The sequence below is a fragment of the Oncorhynchus gorbuscha genome, unplaced genomic scaffold, assembly GCF_021184085.1.
Source record: "Oncorhynchus gorbuscha isolate QuinsamMale2020 ecotype Even-year unplaced genomic scaffold, OgorEven_v1.0 Un_scaffold_681, whole genome shotgun sequence".
NCBI lineage: Eukaryota > Metazoa > Chordata > Actinopteri > Salmoniformes > Salmonidae > Oncorhynchus > Oncorhynchus gorbuscha.
Window position 1 is genome coordinate 1 of NW_025745762.1, and position 24,875 is coordinate 24,875.

The 24,875-nt window shown below is 48.2% G+C and overlaps 1 pseudogene; it reads right to left on the reverse strand.

The window, feature by feature from the left end:
- Positions 1-54: 54 nt before the first annotated feature.
- Positions 55-16,748, reverse strand: LOC124019795 (annotated as a pseudogene).
- Positions 16,749-24,875: the final 8,127 nt, after the last annotated feature.

Genomic DNA, 24,875 nt, shown 5'->3' on the forward strand with positions numbered 1-24,875 from the left:
GGTGAGGTGTACATACTGCCTGATGAACTGAATCTAGAGGTGAGGTGTACATACTGCCTGATGAACTGAACTGCCTCCTCATACTTCATCCCGCCCTCGATCAGAGCCAGAGCCACCAGCACAGGAGCCCTGGAGGGAGAAACGCAAAGAAACAGCCTTTACATGCTGCTACTAATACTGGGACTTAAAGACACAGTCAGACTGCTGTTAATACTGGGACTTAAAGACACAGTCAGACTGCTGCTAATACTGGGACTAATACTGGGACTTATAGACACAGTCAGACTGCTGCTAATACTGGGACTTAAAGACACAGTCAGACTGCTGTTAATACTGGGACTAATACTGGGACTTAAAGACACAGTCAGACTGCTGTTAATACTGGAACTAATACTGGGACTTAAAGACACAGTCAGACTGCTGTTAATACTGGGACTTAAAGACACAGTCAGACTGCTACTAATACTGGGACTAATACTGGGACTTAAAGACACAGTCAGACTGCTACTAATACTGGGACTAATACTGGGACTTAAAGACACAGTCAGACTGCTGCTAATACTGGGACTAATACTGGGACTTAAAGACACAGTCAGACTGCTGTTAATACTGGGACTTAAAGACACAGTCAGACTGCTACTAATACTGGGACTAATACTGGGACTTAAAGACACCCAGTCAGACTGCTACTAATACTGGGACTAATACTGGGACTTAAAGACACAGTCAGACTGCTACTAATGCACTGGGACTAATACTTTGGGACTTAAAGACACGAGTCAGACTGCTGTTAATACTGGGACTAATACTGGGACTTAGACACAGTCAGACTGCTACTAATACTAGGACTAATACTGGGACTTAAAGACACAGTCAGACGCTACTAATACTGGGACTAATACTGGGACTTAAAGACACAGTACTAATACTGGGACTAATACTGGGACTTAAAGACACAGTCAGACTGCTACTGGGACTTATCAGACTGGGACTAATACTGGGAACTAATACTGGGACTTAAAGACACAGTCAGACTGCTACTAATACTGGGACTTAAAGACACAGTCAGACTGCTACTAATAGGACTAATAACTTAAAGACACAGTCAGACTGCTAATACTGGGACTAATACTGGGACTTAAAGACACAGTCAGACTGCTGCTAATACTGGGACTTAAAGACACAGTCAGACTGCTACTGCTAATACTGGGGACTTAAAGACACAGTCAGACTGCTACTAATACTGGGACTTAAAGGACCCAAGGCTGGTCAGACTGCTGTTAATACTGGGACTAATACTGGGACTTAAAGACACGGTCAGACTGCTGTTAATACTGGAACTAATACTGGGACTTAAAGACACAGTCAGACTGTGATATCTCTGATATGCAGGGACTTAGACACAGTCAGACTGCTGTTAATACTGGGACAGGCTGGTGGACTGATCACTGGGACTTGAAGTTAGACTGCTGTTAATACTGGAACTATTACTGGGACTTAAAACTGATCAGACCTGCTATTAATACTGGGACTAATACTGAACTTAGGCCAGTCAGGGCTGTTAATACTGGAACTAATACTGGGACTTAGACACAGTTAGACTGCTGTTAATACTGGGACTTAAAGACACAGTCAGAACCTTATGGGCCCTGGTCAAAAGTAGTGTACTTAATAGGGAATATAGCACCATTTGGGACGTTAGAAACAGCATTCACATATTAAGACGGGGGATTAAAGACATCCATTAGTATCCTTCCTGTTATGCCCCCAGCAACGTCTCTCTCTCTCCATGTTGTCACAACACAGCCAGTTCCCAGGGAATGGAGTTCATTCTGGTTTGGACAGAGCAAAGCCCTGCTGCACGTTGAGAGATGGAACTAGTTGTGCTGTATTTGGCCACTAATATTTACAGGTAACAAATCATTAGGAAAAGCTGTAGCCCACTTTCCCCTTTTCTAGCCTTATATGGGTTGTTACTGTGGTTAGGTAAGTCAGTGTGGAAATAGAGCTGAAGAGCATAACACCACTAACACAAACACGGGACTTCTAGGAATCAGTGAAACAGATGAGGTGCCTGCCTGCATGGACAGGAGACATTCAAACATATTCATCTAACTCTACCCTGTCCAGCCATAACAGCCCCAGACCACTTAGATGTTGCAGAGGTTACCAGCTGAAAGCCAAAGACTCCCCAGCTGATTAACAGGGACAACCAACAGTTCAGAGTAAAGTAAACATTGGTAGCCCTGTCAAAAACCACAGACCCGAGTCCCAGAGGGAGGTCTCAGTACGTCAGAGATAGACGGTGCTTCACCAACCCAGGGAGGGGAGGCCGGGAGCTCCTTCAGCTAACACAGGAGGGAGGCCGAGGGGGAGCTCCTTCAGCTAACACGGGAGGGGAGGGAAGAGCCTGGGGAGGTCAGGGCTGGGTGGCTCCTTCAGCTAACACAGGAGGGGAGGAAGAGCCTGGGAGGCCAGGGGGCACAGGTGGCTCTTCAGCTAACACAGGAGGGGGGAGAGAAGGGCCTGGGGGAGGCCAGGGGGCTGGGTGCTCCTTCAGCTAACACAGGAGGGAAAGAGCCTGGGGAGGTCAGGGGGCTGGGTGGCTCCTTCAGCTAACACAGGAGGGGAGGGGAAGAGCCTGGGGAGGTCAGGGGGCTGGGAGGCTCCTTCAGCTAACACAGGAGGGGAGGAAGAGCTCCTTCAGCTAACACAGGAGGAGGAGGAAGAGCCTGGAGGCCAGGGGGCTGGGTGGCTCCTTCCCAGCTAACACAGGAGGGGAGGGAAGAGCCTGGGAGGCCAGGGGCCTGGGTGGCTCCTTCAGCTAACACAGGAGGAGAGAAGAGCCTGGGGAGGCCAGGTGGCTGGGGGGCTCCTTCAGCTAGCACAGGAGAGGGAAGAGCCTGGGGAGGCCAGGGGGCTGGGGGCTCCTTCAGCTTACCCAGAGAGGGAGAGGAACAGGGGGCTCCTTCAGCTTCCTACCAATGAGCTCAACCATTATTAGTACCAAGGGCCTGGTTTAACCTGGTTTAATGGCTCCCTATTGCCCACAGGGCTCTGGTCAAAAAGTAGTGCACGATGTATAGAATAGATTGTACCATTTGAGACATCTTCTCCTCTACTAGATAATATACTCCATCAGTACAGATGTGACTCGTTGTCTCTCTCTGCCATAGAGGACACCTGAAGGAACACCAGACAGGACAGGGCTAAAATGAGCCTGGTAACCAGATCAGTTTGTGCTTCTATTTAGTCAACTCCTCTGTTATGTTGGTTGGCATGGCCAACCGTAAGAACTAAATATGCGGCATGGCCAACCGTAAGAACTAATGTACGGCATGGCCAACCGTAAGAACTAATGCACGGCATGGCCAACCGTAAGAACTAATGTACGGCATGGCCAACCGTAAGAACTAATGTATAGGCATGGCCAACCATAAGAACTAATGCACGGCATGGCCAACCATAAGAACTAATGTACGGCATGGCCAACCATAAGAACTAATGCACGGCATGGCCAACCATAAGAACTAATATGCGGCATGGCCAACCATAAGAACTAATGTACGGCATGGCCAACCATAAGAACTAATGTACGGCATGGCCAACCATAAGAACTAATGTACGGCATGGCCAACCATAAGAACTAATGTATGGTAATTTACGGCATGGCCAACCATAAGAACTAATGTATGGTAATTACGGCATGGCCAACCATAAGAACTAATGCACGGCATGGCCAACCATAAGAACTAATGTACGGCATGCCAACCATAAGAACTAATGTATGGTAATGCCGGCATGGCCAACCGTAAGAACTAATGTATGGTAATGTATGGCATGGCCAACAGTAAGAACTAATGTATGGTAATGTATGGCATGGCCAACAGTAAGAACTAATGTATGGTAATGTATGGCATGGCCAACAGTAAGAACTAATGTAACGCATGGCCAACCGTAAGAACTAATGTATGGCACGGCCAACCATAAGAACTAATATGCGGCATGGCCAACCATAAGAACTAATGTACGGCATGGCCAACCATAAGAACTAATGTACGGCATGGCCAACCATAAGAACTAATGTGCGGCATGGCCAACCATAAGAACTAATGTATGGTAATGTACGGCATGGCCAACCATAAGAACTAATGTATGGTAATGTACGGCATGGCCAACCATAAGAACTAATGTATGGCATGCCAACCATAAGAACTAATGTAATGGCCAACCATAAGAACTAATGTATGGTAATGTATGGCATGGCCAACCGTAAGAACTAATGTATGGTAAATGTATGGCCAACAGTAAGAACTGGCCAACAGTAAGAACTAATGTATGGCCGCGATAACCGCAAGAACTAATGTACGGCATGGCCAACCATAAGAACTAATGTATGGTAATGTATGGCATGGCCAACAATAAGAACTAATGCGGCATGGCCAACAGTAAGAACTAATGTATGCACGGCCAACCATAAGAACTAATGTACGGCATGGCCAACCATAAGAACTAATGTATGGCCAACAGTAATGTACGGCACGGCCAACAATAAGAACTAATGTACGGCATGGCCAACAGTAAGAACTAATGTACGGCATGGCCAACCATAAGAACTAATGTACGGCATGGCCAACCATAAGAACTAATGTACGGCATGGCCAACAGTAAGAACTAATGTACGGCATGGCCAACCATAAGAACTAATGTACGGCATGGCCAACAGTAAGAACTAATGTACGGCATGGCCAACCGTAAGAACTAATGTGCGGCATGGCCAACCATAAGAACTAACTGTACGGCATGGCCAACCGTACAAACTAATGTACGGCTGGCCAACCGTACGAACTAATACGGCATGGCCAACCGTACTAACTAATGTACGGCATGGCCAACCGTAAGAACTAATGTGCGGCATGGCCAACCATAAGAACTAATGTACGGCATGCCAACAGGAGTCCAGAGGCTCAACTACAGAACATACATTACAAGTCTGGGCATGGCCAACCAGAATACAGCTAACTGACATTTCACAAGACAACTGGCTACATCCCAAATGGCACCCTATTCCCTATATAGTGCACTACTTTTGACCAGAGTTCTGGTGAGCTAACTAGTAGAGATCCAATCTGAGAGGAAATACTTAGACACACAATAGAAATAAATGCTGCTTCAACGTTTTCAGAACTCAACCTCTGTGCTTTGAATAATAAACGGTGGATTAGTTGTGAAGGAGTGGCCCTTGGCTAACAGTTGACTTTGGCTTGGTTCTGTGTGCATGCTGAGAGAGGGCCCTGGTCAGGCTGTAGGAGAAGGGGAGAGACTGGTGGCTGCTGGGACAGTGGCCGTCACAGTGGGTGGGTGACACTGCAGCCTTGTGATCTTGGTTCAACTGTCTCACCCAATCAGAATCCTAAAACAGAAGAGTATTAATGCTCCGTACCGTCCCAGCCCGGCAACACAGTGCACCGCCACGCAGCAGCCAGGGTCCTCCACGGAACTTAGTCTTCAGCAGGTTCAGCCAATCATCTACGATCTTAGTGGGAGGAGGGGCACCGTCATCAAAGGCCCAGTCCTGGAAAACATACAAATACATTCACATTAGAAAACAATGTAATTGTCCACACAATGTGGGAATATGGTCTTCGGCATCACACATCATAAACAGTACAGTTCTGTCTCTGACAGAAACAGCTGATTAGCATTGGCACTCTGAGGGAGCCCATTGTTACGAGACAAAGCAGCTCAACACTGCACCCTTATCTACTTCAAACTGAGGAACCAGACAAAGCAGAATCCCCTACGGAGGGGTGAATGTTTTTAAAAGAGTTTGTGAAGCGCTGCAAGTCTGAAACAACTGGTTCCAAGCCGCTACACACTGAAATGAGACATCTGTACCCACGTAACAGGGAGGAACGCAGAGTGTACCAACCTCAGTCATCTAAGCATGACTCACAACATGAACCAACTGTCCCCACAGACAACACACTGTGTAATGAGACATCTGTACCCAGGTAACAGAGAGGAACGCAGAGTGTACCAACCTCAGTCATCTAAGCATGACTCACAACATGAACCAACTGTCCCCACAGACAACACACTGTGTCCTTCCTACACTATTCACTGTTCCTGCCATCTCAACAAGCACCTCCCATCCAAACAGTGGGAACATTCAGTCAGTGACTGGTGGTATCGGAGGGCGTGGTAGTGGTGTGGGGGCTGTGCCGGCAAAGTGGGTGGAGTTATATCCTTCCTGTTTGGCCTGTCTGGGGGTGTCCTCGGATGGGGCCACAGTGTCTCCTGACCCCTCCTGTCTCAGCCTCCAGTATTTATGCTACAGTAGTTTATGTGTCGGGGGGCTAGGGTCAGTTTGTTATATCTGGAGTACTTCTCCTGTCCTATTCGGTGTCCTGTGTGAATCTAAGTGTGCTTCTCTATTCTCTCCTTCTCTTTTCTTTCTCTCTCTCGGAGGACCTGAGCCCTAGGACCGTGCTCCAGGACTACCTGACATGATGACTCCTTGCTGTCCCCAGTCCACCTGACCGTGCTGCTGCTCCAAGTTTCAACTGTTCTGCCTTATTCGACCATGCTGGTCATTTATGAACATTTGAACATCTTGGCCATGTTCTGTTATAATCTCCACCCAGACACAGCCAGAAGAGGACTGGCCACCCCACATAACCTGGTTCCTCTCTAGGTTTCTTCCTAGGTTTTGGCCTTTCTAGGGAGTTTTCCTAGCCACCGTGCTTCTACACCTGCATTGCTTGCCGTTTGGGGTTTTAGGCTGGGTTTCTGCACAGCACTTTGAGATATCAGCTGATGACTCCATTTGATTTGATTTAGATTCATCTCAAATGGTCCCCCTATATAGTGCACTACAATAGGGCTCAAGTAGTACACAATGTAGGTTGCCATTTGGGACATCTGTTCCATCAGCACCCACAGCATCAGGAAAGCCTTCTGTCAACAACAGACAACACTATCAGGGGTTTGTTTGTAGTTGTTGCAGAACCACAACAGAGAACAGATGTGTGGTCACTCTTCTTCACGGAGTGAACTGTGGGGAACTGTTTGAATTCAACGTTTAATTGGTTTGGCTAGTGTACATTAAATCAGTCGGTTGGATACTATGTATTTTTCTGGCCATGTTGGGCTACCATCCCCTATAATGACAAACACTCTTTCATTGAAGGACCAACGATGTAGATTAACTAAGATATCTATCACCTGGTCAGATGTAGACCCTAATGCACCATACAGCATCAGGATGCTCAAACCAGCCTTCTCCATTGGACAGATGAAGGCTTAAAGCAGAAACCATGGGTGTCTAGGAGGGATCAGTCACACTAGAGACCCATAGGGTCCCATAAGGTGGCGCACAATTGGCCCAGCGTCGTCCGGGTTTGGCCGTCATTGTAAATAAGAATTTGTTCTTAACTGGCTTGCCTAGTTAAATAAAAGGTTACATGTAAAAATAACACACACAGTAGATGCATCTCTTATCTTCTAGTGGAGTGGGACTTCTACCTGCTCCCAGGACAAACATCTTGTGTTTTGACGACAATACCAAGACAACAACTCCCGTCAAAAGCCCTTGGGGGCTCAGCTGATCACAGGCCTGGCTGGGAAAGATGTTATGATGACATCACTATTTCACACTGCCATGAATAGAAGGGTGCAACTGGGACTTTCTCAAAAAACAAAACAAGAAAGTGATCTGAAGGACTGATATTACAGGATGAACAAGAGGATGTCTTGTCAGCGCCAGTCAGCGTTTCCTGCTGCTGTTTTCTTCTGATCATCTCCAGTGAGGGAACAACAGGTGTGGTGGCTGTGAACCAACTCTATCCTGGGGTTAAGGGTCGCTCCACATGGACACTGCAGGCTGCGTCCCAAACGGGTCATAGGGCCCAGAACCCAGGTCGGACCCATACCGGGGGTCGGGACCACGACCGGGGTCGGGACCCATGCCGGGGGTCTGGGACCCATGCCGGGGTCTGGGACCCATGCCGGGGGTCTGGGACCCATGCCGGGGTCTGACCCATGCCGGGGTCTGGGACCCATGCCGGGGTCTGGGACCATGCCGGGGGTCTGGGACCATGCCGGGGTCTGGGACCATGCCGGGGTCGGGACCATACCAGGGCTCGGGACCATCCAGGGGTCGGGACCACCAGGGGTCGGGACACCATACCAGGGGTCGGGACCATACCAGTATTGTGATATTCATTAGTATCGTGACAAGGAAACAAAACATCAAGCGGCTGTAACGTTTTGGGAAAAACAGCCATAATGTTGGAAACATCATTATGTCGTCATCCAGGGTCACATGGCTTTTCAAACTACAGCCACAACATCCAGCAAGTTAAAGGATCAACCACATTTTTTGCCATGGGAAAAAATGGTACAAAGTAATGCAACATATAGGATATTAGGCGCCATTTTAGACACAGGCAAAACACAACAGGACCCATTCTACCAGTAACACACAACAGGACCCCAGTAACACACACAACAGGACCCATTCTACCAGTAACACACAACCGGACCATTCTACCAGTAACACACAACCCCGACCCATTCTACCAGTAACACACACAACAGGACCCATTCTACCAGTAACACACAACAGGACCCAGTCTAAGTAACACACAACAGGATCCAGTCTACCAGTAACACACAACAGGATCCAGTCTACCAGTAACACACAACAGGATCCAGTCTACCAGTAACACACAACAGGATCCAGTCTACCAGTAACACACAACAGGATCCAGTCTACCAGTAACACACAACAGGATCCAGTCTACCAGTAACACACAACAGGATCCAGTCTACCAGTAACACACAACAGGATCCAGTCTACCAGTAACACACAACAGGATCCAGTCTACCAGTAACACACAACAGGATCCATTCTACCAGTAACACACAACAGGATCCATTCTACCAGACAACAGGATCCATTCTACCAGTAACACACAACAGGATACAAAGTAACACACAACAGGATCCAGTCTACCAGTAACACACAGGCAAAACCCACAACAGGATCCATTCTACCAGTAACACACAGGCAAAACAGGATCCATTCTACCAGTAACACACAGGCAAAACCCACAACAGGATCCATTCTACCAGTAACACACAGGCAAAACCCACAACAGGATCCATTCTACCAGTAACACACAGGCAAAACCCACAACAGGAACCCGTTGTGACAACCTTGAGTAAATCTCTCCCTAATAGAATCTTCGACTGTAGAGAGGATGTGGTTAAAAATAACATTTACATCTACTAAGAGGTGAACAGAGCCGCCTGGTATGTCAACAGTAAGCTATTCATGTCGTGAAGCTCATTCCAAGTCCAACCAACGCAGCCCAGAGCTAAAGACAAGAACTTGGAGGAGGAGGAGGCAGAGTTCTAATTGTGGCCCGAAGAACGTCTTGGGCTGTTTCTCAGAACCCCCAGAACAGACCTTGTCACCATGGTATCCTTCTTCCTCTGCAACTTGACTCTCATACGACAACCAGCGAGACATTTGGCAGAGTGTAGGTCTCAAATCTGTCACCCTTTATAGTGCAGTGCACTACTTATGATTAGGGCCCACACAGCTCTGCTCAAAAGTAGTGCACTATATGGACACAATAGGGTGCCATTTTGGGCCACTTCCTGAATGAGTCCACAGTCCCTTTATATCAGCCAGCTGAACGTTATCACATGCTACAGAGGATGGTCTATGTTAAGTCAGTCACAAGGTGGATGGACACACCTCTGGTACTTACCACCGTTATTACTGGTTATATATGGCCTCCTATACCCCCACCATTACTGATACACTGGTAAGACTAAAGTGATTGAGATTGAGGGAGTAACATTTCTCCATATAATGCCAATAAATAACCTCTTTGAGCAATGAAAGCATCACGAGCCATGTCAGACAGAACAGCACATTACACAGCGTTCTGAATGAGACAGACAACACGGTTTTCATCTGGAGTTCAGGGAGATGTGGAGGGGAACAGGGAACTGGGTTTCACCTGCCAGCCAGTCTCTCTCAGCTGGTGGCTAATCTTCTGCTCTCTGCTGTGTTCCTATTGAAGAGGAGGCACTGAGCCAGTCAGTCAGCAAGTGTACAAGGGTACGTCCCAAATGGCACCCTATTCCTACATAGTGCACTACCTTTGACCAGAGCCGGACTAGTCAGCCAGGATACAAAGATCTCCCTCACACAGGGAAGAGAAGAGAGAGGACTCAGTCAGCCAGGATACAAGGATCTTTGACCAGGGAAGAGAAGGACTCAGTCAGCCAGGATACAAGGCTCTCTCTCACACAGGGAAGAGAAGAGAGAGGACTCAGTCAGCCAGGATACAAGGATCTCTCTCACACAGGGAAGAGAAGAGGAGGACTCAGTCAGCCAGGATACAAGGCTCTCTCTCACACAGGGAAGAGAAGAGAGAGGACTCAGTCAGCCAGGATACAAGGATCTCTCTCACACAGGGAAGAGAAGAGAGAGGACTCAGTCAGCCAGGATACAAGGCTCTCTCTCACACAGGGAAGAGAAGAGAGAGGACTCAGTCAGCCAGGATACAAGGCTCTCTCACACAGGGAAGAAGAGAAGAGAGAGGACTCAGTCAGCCAGGATACAAGGCTCTCTCTCACACAGGGAAGAGAAGAGAGGACTGAGTCAGCCAGGATACAAAGATCTCTAGCTCACACAGGGAAGAGAAGAGAGAGGACTCCAGTCAGCCAGGATACAAGGCTCTCTCACACAGGGAAGAGAAGAGAGAGGACTCAGTCAGCCAGGATACAAGGCTCTCTCTCTCTCCCACAGGGAAGAGAAGAGAGGACTCAGTCAGCCAGGATACAAGGATCTCTCTCACACAGGGAAGAGAAGAGAGAGGACTCAGTCAGCCAGGATACAAGGCTCTCTCACACAGGAAGAGAAGAGAGAGGACTCAGTCAGCCAGGATACAAGGCTCTCTCTCACACAGGGAAGAGAAGAGAGAGGACTCTGTGTGACCGTGTCACTCTGATAACACAACAGACAGAGGGTGGTTAAGGGCCTTATGTAACCCGGGCCTCTAGCTATTCTCTACATCCCTACATTCTTCTCATCTGATGCTACCCCTCCTCTGAGAGGGTACCCGCTCTCTGCTCTCAACAACATTATTAACTCAGAGGGAGAGAAAGGAGAGAGAGAAAGGAGAGAGAGAGTGAAGAAAAGAAAGACCAGGTGAGAGGGAGAGGATGTTGGGAGACAAGAGAGTAAACCATGAGGTAAACCCTGACGCTGAGCTAGATGTGTGTGTGTGTGTGTGTGTGTGTGTGTGTGTGTGTGTGTGTGTGTGTGTGTGTGTGTGTGTGTGTGTGTGTGTGTGTGTGTGTGTGTGTGTGTGTGTGTGTGTGTGTGTGTGTGTGTGTGTGTGTGTGTGTGTGTGTGTGTGTGTGTTCGGGAAGGAGGTAGTGTTTCCTCTACTCCAACACATGTGCAGCAGGGTGAGATCATGAATAACATCCTCCACATGGCAGAGAGAGAGAAACAGGGTCAGTAGGAACATACTGGATAATTTTTTTTAAACAGAGCGAGTAGACTAGTCTCAATGGACCAGTTCAGACAGCAGTAGACTAGTCTCAATGGACCAGTTCAGACAGCAGTAGACTAGTCTCAATGGACCAGTTCAGACAGCAGTAGACTAGTCTCAATGGACCAAGACAGCAGTAGACTAGGGACCAGTTCAGACAGCAGTAGACTAGTCTCAATGGACCAGTTCAGACAGCAGTAGACTAGTCTCAATGGACCAGTTCAGACAGCAGTAGACTAGTCTCAATGGACCAGTTCAGATCAGGACTAGTCTCAATGGACCAGTTCAGACAGCAGGACTAGTCTCAATGGACCAGTTCAGATAGCAGTAGACTAGTCTCAATGGACCAGTTCAGGACCAGTAACAGTAGACTAGTCTCAATGGACCAGTTCAGGTAGCAGTAGACTAGTCTCAATGGACCAGTTCAGGTTGCAGTAGACTAGTCTCAATGGACCAGTTCAGGTAGCAGTAGACTAGTCTCAATGGGCCAGTTCAGACAGTAGCAGCCACGTTTCACCTCATTTTGTACCTACTGAACACCACCAGGGTCGTATTCATTAATGCACAGCGTACCAGAACTTTTGACACCGTAGCAAAACGTCTTGCAACAGAAAAATGAAAAAAAGCTTTTCTCACTGGACAAGTTCAGGTAGGACCCCCTTCGTTTCAGCCTGTTTTGCTTCCGTTTGGTTCCTAGTGAATAGAACCCTAGTGAGAGAGTGTAGAGAAGAGGGATCCGATGTGTGTGTGTGTGTGTGTGTGTTTGTGTGTATCTTTGCACCATGACTGTGATGCCATCCTTCTCCAGAGGTGTCTTGTCGTAGGTGACCTCACACACCCGCACCACTGTTGTTGCACCATACTGCTTCAGGTCCTGGAATAGGGAGAGGTAACTTCATTAAAACCATTCATGAGTCGGAGGTTTGACAATGACAGTTGTAATACCAGTTAGATTGATTTGGTAACCACCCGGTCACATGACACAGCTAGTTACAGTGGTAATACCAAATCAGACTGAGTAGGATTAAGTTTTCCCTAGATGCTGATCTACCATCAGTTCTGGGTTTTCCCTGAGAGGCTCACACACTGTTCTTAGAAACAAGTTTTCAGGGTTAGCCAATCACAGATTGTCACCCAATTTAAATATTAATTGTCATCAAATTCCATTCATTGTGACATTTCCATTTTCACCTAACATGAATATTCATGAAGCTTAGCCCAGGGCTAAGAACGTGCAGTGTGAACCCGGAGGAGTAATCTGATTTTTAGATCAGTTACCTAGGTACCACTTCTAACTCAGCAGGATTAGACGACCGAGAGCCAGAACAGTCTGGAAGATTCCTCTCGGTCTCATCTCGATGAAGGTGATAAGAGTGGTGTTAGTGGTGTTGTGTGGAAGGTTCTTCTCTGTCTCACCCCGATGAAGGTGATAAGAGTGGTGTTAGTGGTGTTGTGTGGAAGGTTCTTCTCTGTCTCACCTCGATGAAGGTGATAAGAGTGGTGTTAGTGGTGTTGTGTGGAAGGTTCTTCTCTGTCTCACCTCGATGAAGGTGATAAGAGTGGTGTTAGTGGTGTTGTGTGGAAGATTCTTCTCTCTGTCTCATCCCGATGAAGGTGATAAGAGTGGTGTTAGTGGTGTTGTGTGGAAGGTTCTTCTCTGTCTCACCCCGATGAAGGTGATAAGAGTGGTGTTAGTGGTGTTGTGTGGAAGGTTCTTCTCTGTCTCACCCCGATGAAGGTGATAAGAGTGGTGTTAGTGGTGTTGTGTGGAAGGTTCTTCTCTGTCTCACCCCGATGAAGGTGATAAGAGTGGTGTTAGTGGTGTTGTGTGGAAGGTTCTTCTCTGTCTCACCCGATGAAGGTGATAAGAGTGGTGTTAGTGGTGTTGTGTGGAAGGTTCTTCTCTGTCTCACCTCGATGAAGGTGATAAGAGTGGTGTTAGTGGTGTTGTGTGGAAGGTTCTTCTCTGTCTCACCCGATGAAGGTGATAAGAGTGGTGTTAGTGGTGTTGTGTGGGAAGGTTCTTCTCTGTCTCACCTCGATGAAGGTGATAAGAGTGGTGTTAGTGGTGTTGTGTGGAAGGTTCTTCTCTGTCTCACCTCGATGAAGGTGATAAGAGTGGTGTTAGTGGTGTTGTGTGGAAGGTTCTTCTCTGTCTCACCCCGATGAAGGTGATAAGAGTGGTGTTAGTGATGTTGTGTGGAAGGTTCTTCTCTGTCTCACCTCGATGAAGGTGATAAGAGTGGTGTTAGTGGTGTTGTGTGGAAGGTTCTTCTCTGTCTCACCTCGATGAAGGTGATAAGAGTGGTGTTAGTGGTGTTGTGTGGAAGGTTCTTCTCTGTCTCACCTCGATGAAGGTGATAAGAGTGGTGTTAGTGGTGTTGTGGGAAGGTTCTTCTCTGTCTCACCTCGATGAAGGTGATAAGAGTGGTGTTAGTGGTGTTGTGTGGAAGGTTCTTCTCTGTCTCACCCGATGAAGGTGATAAGAGTGGTGTGTAGTGGTGATAAGAGTGGTGTTAGTGATGTTGTGTGGGGGAAGGTTCTTCTCTGTCTCACCTCGATGAAGGTGATAAGAGTGGTGTTAGTGGTGTTGTGTGGAAGGTTCTTCTCTGTCTCACCTCGATGAAGGTGATAAGAGTGGTGTTAGTGGTGTTGTGTGTGGAAGGTTCTTCTCTGTCTCACCTCGATGAAGGTGATAAGAGTGGTGTTAGTGGTGTTGTGTGGAAGGTTCTTCTCTGTCTCACCTCGATGAAGGTGATAAGAGTGGTGTTAGTGGTGTTGTGTGAAGGTTCTTCTCTGTCTCACCTCGATGAAGGTGATAAGAGTGGTGTTAGTGGTGTTTAGTGGTGGAAGGTTCTTCTCTGTCTCACCCTCGATGAAGGTGATAAGAGTGGTGTTAGTGGTGTTGTGTGGAAGGTTCTTCTCTGTCTCACCTCGATGAAGGTGATAAGAGTGGTGTTAGTGGTGTTGTGTGGAAGGTTCTTCTCTGTCTCACCTCGATGAAGGTGATAGAGTGGTGTGGTGTTGTGTGGAAGGTTCTTCTCTGTCTCACCCCGATGAAGGTGATAAGAGTGGTGTTAGTGGTGTTGTGTGGAAGGTTCTTCTCTGTCTCACCTCGATGAAGGTGATAAGAGTGGTGTTAGTGGTGTTGTGTGGAAGGTTCTTCTCTGTCTCACCTCGATGAAGGTGATAAGAGTGGTGTTAGTGGTGTTGTGTGGAAGGTTCTTCTCTGTCTCACCTCGATGAAGGTGATAAGAGTGGTGTTAGTGGTGTTGTGTGGAAGGTTCTTCTCTGTCTCACCCCGATGAAGGTGATAAGAGTGGTGTTAGTGGTGTTGTGTGGAAGGTTCTTCTCTGTCTCACCTCGATGAAGGTGATAAGAGTGGTGTTAGTGGTGTTGTGTGGAAGGTTCTTCTCTGTCTCACCTCGATGAAGGTGATAAGAAGTGGTGTTAGTGATGGTGTTAGTGAAGGTGTGTTTAGTGGTGTTGTGTGGAAGGTTCTTCTCTGTCTCACCTCGATGAAGGTGATAAGAGTGGTGTTAGTGGTGTTGTGTGGAAGGTTCTTCTCTGTCTCACCTCGATGAAGGTGATAAGAGTGGTGTTAGTGGTGTTGTGTGGAAGGTTCTTCTCTGTCTCACCTCGATGAAGGTGATAAGAGTGGTGTTAGTGGTGTTGTGTGGAAGGTTCTTCTCTGTCTCACCTCGATGAAGGTGATAAGAGTGGTGTTGGTGGTGTTGTGTGGAAGGTTCTTCTCTGTCTCGTTGGTGGTGTTAAGGTTCCTCGATGAAGGTGATAAGAGTGGTGTTAGTGGTGTTGTGTGGAAGGTTCTTCTCTGTCTCACCTCGATGAAGGTGATAAGAGTGGTGTTAGTGGTGCTGTGTGGAAGGTTCTTCTCTGTCTCACCCCGATGAAGGTGATAAGAGTGGTGTTAGTGGTGTTGTGTGGAAGGTTCTTCTCTGTCTCACCTCGATGAAGGTGATAAGAGTGGTGTTAGTGGTGTTGTGTGGAAGGTTCTTCTCTGTCTCACCTCGATGAAGGTGATAAGAGTGGTGTTAGTGGTGTTGTGTGGAAGGTTCTTCTCTGTCTCACCTCGATGAAGGTGATAAGAGGGTGTTAGTGATGTTGTGTGGAAGGTTCTTCTCTGTCTCACCCCGATGAAGGTGATAAGAGTGGTGTTAGTGGTGTTGTGTGGAAGGTTCTTCTCTGTCTCACCTCGATGAAGGTGTCGAGGGTGGCGTTTGTGTGGTGTTAGTGGTGTTAGTGGTGTTAGTGGTGTTGTGTGGAAGGTTCTTCTCTGTCTCACCTCGATGAAGGTGTCGAGGGTGGCGTTGGAAGGTTCTTCTCTGTTAGTGGTGTTAGTGGTGGTGGGGTGTGTGGAAGGTTCTTCTCTGTCTCACCTCGATGAAGGTGTCGAGTGGCGTTGGTGGCGTTAGGTGGTGTTAGTGGTGTTGTGTGGAAGGTTCTTCTCTGTCTCACCTCGATGAAGGTGTCGAGGGTGGCGTTGGTGGTGTTAGTGGTGTTAGTGGTGTTAGTGGTGTTGTGTGGAAGGTTCTTCTCTGTCTCACCTCGATGAAGGTGTCGAGGTGGCGTTGGTGGGGTTGTGTGTGATGAGGAACCTCATGTTCTTGTAGGAGACCTCGACGGGGGGAGCCGGACGGTTCATTCTGGACACACTGAGGATCCCACTCTCAGGAGAAGACGCCACGACGTCGACCCAGACCCAGGGGCCCAAACTCACCCTGACAGAGGAGCACCCAGCCCACCAGCTACACTACACTGTCCTGACACAGCAGGCAGGAAGCCGGGCAGGAAGCCAAGTCACCCCTGCTAGTCTCTCTTGAGGCTGAGGAACAAACCCCAGCAACAACACCCCACCTCAGAAGGACTTTACAAGGTCCTCTCAAGTCTCTCCTGTCCAGGGTGTCTTGGGGTGCTGGGAATAGAGTGGGGTTGGACAGGGTGAAGAGTAAGGTGCCGGGGGAGGGGGGGGGGTGAAGAGGTAGCTGTCCGTTAGCTTACGCTGCCCTTGGCCACCGATACTCACTACCCCATCTGGTGAGTTAGTGGGCCTGCCGTCCGTCGGTCAGTCTACAGTCAGAGTGGGGGTGTCTGGGTGGAGAGGGCGACCTGGCTGTGGGCATTCAGGGGTGGGAGGTGCAGCAGGGCAGCAGGCCATCCTCCCCCGGGGGCCTGGGCTCAAGCGCTGAGATGTTGGGCGTGGCAGTAGTCACCGCTCCCCTGCAAGAACTCCATCAACGACTGGCCGGCCTGAGTGCAGCGCTGCAGAGAGAGGAGAGAGTCAGGGGGACTAACAGTCAAACCACACACACACACAGAGACAGAGGAGAGAGTCAGTCGGACTAACAGTCAAACCACACACACACACAGAGACAGAGGAGAGAGTCAGTCGGACTAACAGTCAAACCACACACACACACAGAGACAGAGGAGAGAGTCAGTGGGACTAACAGTCAAACCACACACACACACAGAGACAGAGGAGAGAGTCAGTGGGACTAACAGTCAAACCACACACACACACAGAGACAGAGGAGAGAGTCAGTGGGACTAACAGTCAAACCACACACACACACACACACACACACACACACACACACACACACACACACACACACACACACACACACACACACACACACACACACACACACACACACACACACACACACACACACACACACACACACACACACACACAGTTAGTTGGGAAGAGAAAGTCTACCTATTCTCCATTATCCCCAGTCAGTCAGTTCAGGACTTCATTTCCTGTTTTGATCAAGCTGGGCTGAAGAGCGTTTGGTAAACTTTTATTCTATCAAACTACACACACAGGGTAAGGAGAGGACACAGACAGGCCTAGACAGGGCCTAAAACTAACTTGTTTGTATAGCAGCCACTGTGGCAGGTAGATACAAAATAAATCTACCAGCCAATCAGATTTTTGTGCTGCCATAATTACACAAAGAAACAAAAAAACTGCCATGCTTAGTAATGTTTCTAAAACAAGAAATGTATTACTAGTAAGGAGTTATTGGTTATATTTCTCAATGTAATTTACTATTCTGTGACCCGAGTATTTTTAACATAAACATCAGACAAAAATGTTTAGCTGGCCTTTTAAGGTTACCTTGGTAACAGGGCCACTCAAGTTATCACATGTGCCTGTGTCACTAGTAGAGAGCCAACGAGGTCTCTTTTTGCTAGAAGTGGGAGGAAACTCAAACATTGAAAAAGTAACCTAGCTCGTGAACAAAACAATGTAAATTAACAAGAAATCACTGTAGGATACTTGAGTAAATTAGACCAACTTTTATGCCTGTGCCCATTGCTTCTAAAAACAAATATTTCCACACTCACAGCCCCCCAGACAGGCAGTGTTGCTGCCTGATATCTGAATCCTAATGTTATTGCTTTCTTTGTGCATTAACAGATACGAAACAAAATGGCATTAATACTTTGAAAGCAGCTACTGCAGCTTTTATTTAGCTATAAATCACAACTCACTTGGGCCCATGCTTGACTATTTTTATGAAATACCCACACTGTAGAGCCTGGAGTACTGCCAAGCACTAACATAGCTGGTGAATTATACATTCTTACCTGCCAACGGCAAAATCTACCCACGTTCAGCAGGTGGCGGGTGTTAATTTTAGGCCCTGGGCCTAGGTGAGGATAACTGATACCCTAGAACTGCCAATTCCAAAAATACCACGCAGCCCCATGCGCTAACCACAACACACGCAGCGCCATACGCTAACCACACGCAGCGCCATCGCTAACCACACGCAGCGCCATACGCTAACCACACGCAGCGCCATACGCTAACCACACGCAGCGCCATACGCTAACCACACGCAGCGCCATACGCTAACCACACGCAGCGCCATAACCACACGCAGCGCCATGCGTAACCACACGCAGCGCCATGCGCTAACCACACGCAGCGCCATGCGCTAACCACACGCAGCGCCATGCGCTAACCACACGCAGCGCCATGCGCTAACCACACGCAGCGCCATCGTTAACCACACACGCAGCGCCATACGCTAACCACACGCAGCGCCATCGCTAACCACACGCAGCGCCATCGCTAACCACACGCAGCGCCATACGCTAACCACACGCCAGCGCCATCGCTAACCACACGCAGCGCCATCGCTACACAGCACACGCAGCGCCATGCGCTAACCACACGCAGCGCCATGCGTTACCACACGCAGCGCCATCTAACCACACGCAGCGCCACGCAGCGCCAGCGCCATACGCTAACCACACGCAGCGCCATACGCTAACCACACGCAGCGCCACGCTAACCACACGCAGCGCCATACGCTAACCACACGCAGCGCCATACGCTAACCACACGCAGCGCCATACGCTAACCACACGCAGCGCCATACGCGCCACACGCAGCGCCATACGCTAACCACACGCCAGCGCCATACGCTAACCACACGCAGCGCCATCGCTACGCCACACGCCCCCATAACCACACACAGCGCCATCGCTAACCACACAGCCATACGCTAACACACACAGCGCCATACGCTAACCACACGCAGCGCCATACGCTAACCACACGCAGCGCCATACGCTAACCACACGCAGCGCCATCGCTAACCACACGCAGCGCCATACGCTAACCACACGCAGCGCCATCGCTAACCACACGCAGCGCCATAACCACACGCAGCGCCATACGCTAACCACACGCAGCGCCATCGCTAACCACACGCAGCGCCATCCACACGCAGCGCCATAATGCTAACCACACGCAGCGCCATACGCTAACCACACGCGCGCCATCGCTAACCACACGCAGCCCCATAACCACACGCAGCGCCATCGCCACCATACGCTAAACACACACAGCGCCATGAGTTAACCACACACAGCGCCATACGCTAACCACACACAGCGCCATATCGCTAACCACACACAGCGCCATACGCTAACCACACACAGCGCCATGCTAACCACACGCTAACCACACACAGCGCCATACGCTAACCACACACAGCGCCATGTACTGCATACTTCGAGATGGTAGGACACAAATGGAAAACACTGTGCAGTAGGGACACTTCTCCAGTTATTTCTACTATTTTAGCACTGTAGGGACACTTCTCCAGCTATTTCTACTATTTTAGCGCTGTAGGGACACTTCTCCAGCTATTTCTGCTACTTCAGCTGTAGGGACACTTCTCCAGCTATTTCTACTATTTTAGCGCTGTAGGGACACTTCTCCAGCTATTTCTGCTACTTCAGCTCTGTAGGGACACTTCTCCAGCTATTTCTACTATTTTGGTGCTGTAGGGACACTTCTCCAGTTATTCCTGCTATTTCAGCGCTGTAGGGTAACTTCTCCAGTTATTCCTGCTATTTCAGCGCTGTAGGGACACTTCTCCAGTTATTCCTGCTATTTCAGCGCTGTAGGGACACTTCTCCAGTTATTCCTGCTATTTCAGCTCTGTAGGGACACTTCTCCAGCTATTCCTGCTATTTCAGCACTGTAGGGACACTTCTCCAGTTATTCCTGCTATTTCAGCGCTGTAGGGACACTTCTCCAGTTATTCCTGCTATTTCAGCGCTGTAGGGACACTTCTCCAGTTATTCCTGCTATTTCAGCGCTGTAGGGACACTTCTCCAGTTATTCCTGCTATTTCAGCGCTGTAGGGACACTTCTCCAGTTATTCCTGCTATTTCAGCGCTGTAGGGACACTTCTCCAGTTATTTCTACAGTTATACCACAATTCACAATCTTGATCAGGATGATACTAGTAGTGTTGTTTTACCTGTAGAGACATACTGTAACCTGGTAGTGTTGTCTGTCGTAATATGGATGAGGTTGCAGCCTACCGTTTAAATGTACTATGGATGAGGTTGCAGCCTACCGTTTAAATGTACTATGGATGAGGTTGCAGCCTACCGTTTAAATGTACTATGGATGAGGTTGCAGCCTACCGTTTAAATGTACTATGGATGAGGTTGCAGCCTACCGTTTAAATGTACTAAGGATGAGGTTGCAGCCTACCGTTTAAATGTACTAAGGATGAGGTTGCAGCCTACCGTTTAAATGTACTATGGATGAGGTTGCAGCCTACCGTTGAAATGTACTATGGATGAGGTTGCAGCCTACCGTTGAAATGTACTATGGATGAGGTTGCAGCCTACCGTTTAAATGTACTATGGATGAGGTTGCAGCCTACCGTTTAAATGTAATAAGGATGAGGTTGCAGCCTACCGTTGAAATGTACTATGGATGAGGTTGCAGCCTACCGTTTAAATGTACTATGGATGAGGTTGCAGCCTACCGTTTAAATGTAATAAGGATGAGGTTGCAGCCTACCGTTTAAATGTACTATGGATGAGGTTGCAGCCTACCGTTTAAATGTAATAAGGATGAGGTTGCAGCCTACCGTTTAAATGTAATAAGGATGAGGTTGCTGCCTAATTGAGGTAACGCGGACACACTGACAGTAATTCGATACAATCTATGGGGGCTTCGGCTTTACAGTTATTACTACACTATCTCCTTGCCAAAATAACTTCCCTCACTACCTCCTAACTGAACACAGTAGCCAACTGAAGTAGAAAATACAACTGTATGTGAAAGTAAAAGTCCAGAGTAAAACTAGCACTCAGAGAAGCCACCGTATTGTACTGCTCACCTGAGACAACTTCTTTGACAAGAAAACATCCTCAAATAGACAAGAAGAGAAACAACAAGCAGCCTTCTTTAGATTCCTTCCTCACAGCTAAAGCCCAAGAAGCATTTCATTCCTCTGTCACCACCAGGTTGATCAAGCTCATCAAACCCCAGGTCCTCCAAGGAGTCTCTCCAACCTGTTACTCTGCAGAGCTTCCCCTTCACACACTGAGCGTCCATCCACACTGCACACACCCGTGAGAAAGCTTATAGTAATCTAGGCAAATACTTCTTCACCACGCCTCTCCTCCTGCGGTCCCTCCCACAGGCTCTCTCTCCTCCTGTCCCACAGGTCCCTCCTCCAGGCCCTCCCCTCTCTCCTCCTGTGGGTCCCTCCCACAGGCTCTCTCTCCTCCTGTGGTCCCTCCCACAGGCTCTCTCTCTCTCCTGTGGTCCCTCCCACAGGCTCTCTCTCCTCCTGTGGTCCCTCCCACAGGCTCTCTCTCCTCCTGTGGTCCCTCCCACAGGCTCTCTCTCCTCCTGTGGTCCCTCCCACAGGCTCTCTCTCCTCCTGCGGTCCCTCCCACAGGCTCTCTCTCCTCCTGTGGTCCCTCCCACAGGCTCTCTCTCTCTCCTCCTGCGGTCCCTCCCACAGGCTCTCTCTCCTCCTGTGGTCCCTCCCACAGGCTCTCTCTCTCCTCCTGTGGTCCCTCCCACAGGCTCTCTCTCCTCCTGTGGTCCCTCCCACAGGCTCTCTCTCTCCTGCGGTCCCCTCCCACAGCTCTCTCCTCCTGCGGTCCCTGTCTGTTCTGAACCAGTTGAGACTGCCCAGGTTTGTCATATGACACTGACAGCACTCAACTGTTAATGTCACAAACAAATGCATGTAATGCTCTAGGAGGCACAGAGAGTTGACCCATAAATATAGTGAAGTTGGTTAGGGTTATGGGTTGTTCTGACTCCTGGGGGTGACTGTTAAATATAGTGAAGTTGGTTAGGGTTATGGGTTGTTCTGACTCCTGGGGTGACTGTTAAATATAGTGAAGTTGGTTAGGGTTATGGGTTGTTCTGACTCCTGGGGGTGACTGTTAAATATAGTGAAGTTGGTTAGGGTTATGGGTTGTTCTGACTCCTGGGGGTGACTGTTAAATATAGTGAAGTTGGTTAGGGTTATGGGTTGTTCTGACTCCTGGGGGTGACTGTTAAATATAGTGAAGTTGGTTAGGGTTATGGGTTGTTCTGACTCCTGGGGGTGACTGTTAAATATAGTGAAGTTGGTTAGGGTTATGGGTTGTTCTGACTCCTGGGGGTGACTGTTAAATATAGTGAAGTTGGTTAGGGTTATGGGTTGTTCTGACTCCTGGGGGTGACTGTTAAATATAGTGAAGTTGGTTAGGGTTATGGGTTGTTCTGACTCCTGGGGGTGACTGTTAAATATAGTGAAGTTGGTTAGGGTTATGGGTTGTTCTGACTCCTGGGGGTGACTGTTAAATATAGTGAAGTTGGTTAGGGTTATGGGTTGTTCTGACTCCTGGGGGGGTGACTATTAAATATAGTGAAGTTGGTTATGTTATGGGTTGTTCTGACTCCTGGGGGTGACTGTTAAATATAGTGAAGTTGGTTAGGGTTATGGGTTGTTCTGACTCCTGGGGGTGACTGTTAAATATAGTGAAGTTGGTTAGGGTCATAGGTTATGGGTTGTTCTGACTCCTGGGGGTGACTGTTAAATATAGTGAAGTTGGTTAGGGTTAACAGTCACCCCCAGGAGTCAGAACAACCCATAACATAACCAACTTCACTCTGTTCACTCCCCTTAACTGCTAGTATACAGAAACATAATGTACCAACTTCACTATATTTAATGTACCACCATCTACTCTGTTCTCTCCCCTTTCCCTTAACTGTTAGTATACAGAAACATAATGTACCACCATCTACTCTGTTCTCTCCCCTTTCCCTTAACTGTTAGTATACAGAAACATGTACCACCATCTACTCTGTTCTCTCCCCTTTCCCTTAACTGTTAGTATACAGAAACATAATGAAATCATGTTCTCTCCCTTTCCCCACCATGGGACATCTGTCTTCAGCTGTCAATCAAACCCATAGTGGCGCTAGCTAGCTGACAGAGACCTGTGGCGGCAGAAACATGAAATTCTCTCCCCTTTCCCTTAACTGCTAGTATACAAACATGTATCTACTCTGTTCAAAGGGGCTTGACGGTCTATTTCTGTGTAGCTGCCAGCACGCCAGCCAAGGACTTTAATGGAGCCCACAGGTCAGCCATTCCTATAAGAGCATTAACTGTGGCTCTAGTCCCAAATGGAACCCTACTCCCTATCAGGCCTGGTCAAAAGTTGTGCACTATATAAGGGAATGGGGTGGCATTTGGGACTCAGACAGTGTGACTGTGGGTCAGGTGGGGAATGAAAGGACTACAGCTACTGACTGGCTCATAAATAACATCACACATGAGTCAGACTTCTATCTGCAGCAATGAAGCAGTGGTATTGATGGGCTGTTTCATTGTCATTGCTGCAGAGTGTGAGCGGAGCAGAGCGGTCGGAAATCACACTACTCTGTTCGCTCACGGGCGCTCCATGTCCTTTCTAACCCCTCCGCTAGAAAACCTCCTCGTTCCAAAGGCGCTCCATGTCTTTCTAACCGCTCCTCGCCCAGTTCACGGGCGCTCCATGTCCTTTCCTAACCGCTCCCAAATGGAAACGCCTCAAAAGTTGTGCACTATATAAGGGAATGGGGTGGCATTTGGGACTCAGACAGTGTGACTGTGGGTCAGGTGGGGAATGAAAGGACTACAGCTACTGACTGGCTCATAAATAACATCACACATGAGTCAGACTTCATCTGCAGCTCCAGTGTATTTCTAACCATTGCTCCGCTAGTGTGAAAACGCTCCTCGTTCACGGGCGCTCCATGTCCTTTCTAACCGCTCCGCTAAAAAACGCTCCTCGTTCACAGGCGCTCCATGTCCTTTCTAACAGCTAGAAAACGCTCCTCGTTCACGGGCGCTCCATGTCCTTTCTAACCGCTCCGCTAGAAAAACGCTCCTCGCTTACAGGACATTTTTAAAAACGCAGCTCCAAATTCGTTCTTTTCATTAATATATATATATTTTTTTTAACCAACACCCATCTATTTGTGACTACATGGACCGACCATTTGCTTTTGCAGTATTGAAACCAAACCATATAATTTGAATGAAAATAATTGAAACATGTAAAAGGTGACTAAGAAGCGCTCTTCATTTGAAAACAGGACACGTGTCTTATTAAACGGCATAGAAACACTGTAAATAGGTCAGTAGCCAGACAGGTGGCCTAAGACGGAACAACAATGGATTATTTAAGCTGTATTATTAGACTATTATCACAAGGCTATAGCCTACAAATAAATCCATTGTGGAGCATTAGTGAGTGTGACACACTAGGCTGGTAGAGAGGCAGGGACATAGAGAGCTCAGCATTTAAACATTTAGTTGTGTTAAATCATTGTCGTCTAGAAATTGCACATATAGGGTGTGACTTACTGAGAATTAAATAAAAATTACACAAAGAATGCCTTATAAGGCTCAATCTACAGTGCCTTTGAGTTCATTTTTTGAA